The 3568-nt window shown below is 37.0% G+C and overlaps 1 pseudogene; it reads left to right on the top strand.

Moving 5' to 3' along the window:
• The first annotated feature begins 310 nt into the window (after positions 1-310).
• LOC141569771 (U6 spliceosomal RNA) lies at positions 311-384 on the top strand (annotated as a pseudogene).
• Positions 385-3568: the final 3184 nt, after the last annotated feature.

Raw genomic sequence — 3568 nt, 5'->3', positions numbered from 1 at the left:
TTCTGCCATCCACCATGAGTAGCTTCTCCAGAATGAGGAGTTATCTACATATAGAAAACAGACCAAAACTCAACCTACAGCCTGGAACCAAGCCCAACTGATCCCAACAGAGCCACAGTCAATCCACTGGCTTGCAAGTGAGAAAAATATTAGAGATTTGATAGTTATATGTTGCACAGCATTATTTCAGCAAAATCGTGATTAATATTCACAGCTAAAATAAGGCACAACCAGAACTCAAACTACAAAACCTACATTTGATTTGAACCATTTCAAATCAATCCGAGCCACTGCTCTAAAGGTATTCAGCTCATGATACAGAGAAGATTAGCATGGCCCCTATGCAAGAATGACATGCAAATTTGTGAATCATTCCATATTTTTAATGTACAGCGTAGAGAATATAGTCAATAATATCAAAATAACTGTGTAGGGTGACAGACGGTTACTAGGCATCGTGGTAATCACTTCATAAGGTATATAAATGTTGAATGACTATGTTGTATACCTGAAACTATTATAATATTGCATATCAACTATAAATAAATAAATAAATATTCTCGGTTCACAACTATTTGACCTGGAATATAGGCTACCTGTGCTCAAAGTATTGCAACTTGAAAGCATGTCTAGGATATAAAGGGGATAATATTGCTACCATAAAGAGTACCTCAAGGCAGACAGGCTTGTGCTTATTTAAACTTTCTCTCACTTCACTAAAAATAACAGATAGGTTTTGCTCTTGGGGGCCACATAGCCCAATTCAATGTATTCTGTAAATTGACTTGGACAAAGAGATGGGTAGTCAATATCTTTCCTTAGATTTACTAATGGCTTTATTTTTCTTCTGTAATGGAATCATAAACTTGGGCAAGATATCTTGTTTTTATGATGCTGCACAAAGGACATGTGGTCTTGTAATGGTTCTTTCAAGTTTTTTTCTTCTGCTAGCACCTGAAACATTGCTATGAATTGTTTGATTCCATGTGGTAACTACAAAGTTCAATACTTGCCTCTGTCCTCTAGTCTGACTCGGCTTGTCTGTGTGGGGTCAAGTCGGATGGTGCCTTCACTCACAGATAATATCCCTGCCATGCCTAGATGCCTGGCTCCAGATTCCCTAAATCTTAGGTAATCAGGAATGTAAATCTATTCATTCACTCAGTAAATATTTATTGAGCATTTGCAGGATGTGACACTGTGCTAGACAGGCACTGAAATGTAATTTGCTATTTCTTCTACACCATAAATAGGTGACAAAAGAGGATGCAAAATTGAGATGTGGGCAGAGTGAGCCTGCAAAGCTTTCCTGCCTCTTCCCTTCACTTCTAGTGAGTCTTGGCACTGTCTCCCCTGACCCCCACCCTAGGTATCCTTCCAGTCTTTCCCAGCTCTTTCAGACCTCTGGCAACCCTCTTTCACCCCATACACTTATGCCCTTTTCAGGCAGAGGGTCTTTTACCTACCCCTTTAAACAATATTATTTCCCCCTTTACATGTGAATCAAATAGTCTTAACTCCAATTCAAGAATCTGACACTTAAGGACAGCTGATATTTCTGATATATGTAGATGGGGCATCACCATTGGTGAGATGAAGCTGCTGTTGACAATGTTTCAGAATACAGAGGCACAGAACATGGTATATTGTGGTATTCTCAGGCTGCCTTAACATCTTTTAGCTTCAATTCCCTCACTTATAAAATGAATACACACATAAAAGAACTCGAATGTCCACCAGCAAGACTAGTTAAAGAAAATATGGAATATACATACTTCAAGATTCTATGTAGCCATTTTTTAAATGAGGTAGACTTATATGAACTCACATGCTGAGATAACTGTAAGTTATTAAGAGTAAAAAGCAAGTCAGTATATGCATGATCCCATTTATAATACAAAACATGTATTATTAGGGCTTACTATAGTCAAGTGGAGTGCCTAACACAGGTCTTGACTATAGTAAGACCTAATAATATAGTTTCTCATTGTGTAAAACTTGTGCTACTAGACGTAGTAGAGATAATTTCAAGGATAGCTTTGGCAGGCCTCACACCCACCATTAAATAACATTAAGCCACGTAGTGGGAGCATTATACCCTGTATAATTCTTTGTAATCCTCTGAATACAACACTACCAAAGTTTCAACTAAGGGCTGGTCTTTAACAGCCTCTAACACTTGTTGATCTCCATTTTTTTTTCTTTTTTTCTTTTTTTTAGATAACACTTGCCTACTCAGAGCAACCACGTGCTCTGAGCAACCTCATGCTCTGAGCAGGCAAGTGTTATCTAGTTAGACTTTAGTAACTTTGTGCTGTTTTCATTGTATTTATGAGTATATCTATGGTTATCTTCTATTTAAGGCAAGTGATACAGGGTATTCATTTACGTATTGTAATGATAAACTGTTTACTCTTTTAAGAAGATGTAACTAAGACTTTTCTCCATTTAGATGTGTTAATTTTTAAAAATCTGAACTAGCAGGATAAGAGGTATACAAATATAACAAAAGTCAGTATTTATGACTAAAATATTAAACACTTCATTGTGCTAAATAAAGCAAATAGACCAAATAGCCATGAAACTGAACTTACCTGTCTACATACACCAACCATTTGTTAACCAGCTGATGCCAATGAGATAACACAAATAATACTTATTTTTATATAAACATAATTTAAACAATAAATTGTAAATAAAGTTTATACTGCTACTCAGGAACTCTAAGAAGAATGTAGTTAATAACATGATAATTGATGCTTATTTATCACTTAATACAAGCCAGACACTAGTCTAAGTATTTTACATACATTAACTAACTTTTTTATGTTACATATATTAATTAACTAAGTATTTTACAAATAAAACAACATTGTAAGATGGGTACCATTATCTCCATTCTACTGATGAGGAAATTGAGATGCAGAGAAGTTAAACAACATATCCAAGGTCACATAGATTGTAAGTCTGACTCCAGAATCTGTGCCCTTAATCATTATTCTGTACTACCTCTTGATAATAAAATTGCCCTAAATATTTGTGCAAATTCTCATTTTTCTTCCCAACTACTTACTGGGACTCCAGAAACTGAATCCCAACTTTCAGTTGACATGCCATTCATTACCTTGCCACCCATATTCTATTCTCAGAAAACCTGCATTGTCTTCACCATAGAAGTGTTATGAGATCCCCATTCTAATCACAGGTGACTGGACCGAGGGTTTACAACCTGACTTTCTCCTGGGAATTTAGAATAGAAACACTAAGAAACTTAACTCAGAAATTGGGACACTGAAAGGCTGAACCTTGGAAATAAAATCAAGTAGAGACAGGGCAGGAGTCAGTGCCATGGCAAGCCAGTACCATGCGTGAGCTGGAGTTCTAGAGGTATGAAAAAGCCACAAGAAACAGGACCCAGAAACCCTGTCAAGAGAAGAAACTATGCTGTGGCTACACAAGAGTTGGCAGGACCCCCTACAGTGCCTGACATCCTAGTTCTCATTCCTCTGTGGCCTGGCCATAATCCAGTTCTCATCCTCCAGGAGCCGCGAGAATATAGCATTTGATA

This window comes from Rhinolophus sinicus, chromosome X (genome assembly GCF_036562045.2).
Source record: "Rhinolophus sinicus isolate RSC01 chromosome X, ASM3656204v1, whole genome shotgun sequence".
In the NCBI taxonomy this organism is placed as follows: domain Eukaryota; kingdom Metazoa; phylum Chordata; class Mammalia; order Chiroptera; family Rhinolophidae; genus Rhinolophus; species Rhinolophus sinicus.
This window is presented reverse-complemented; position numbering and strand designations above follow the sequence as displayed.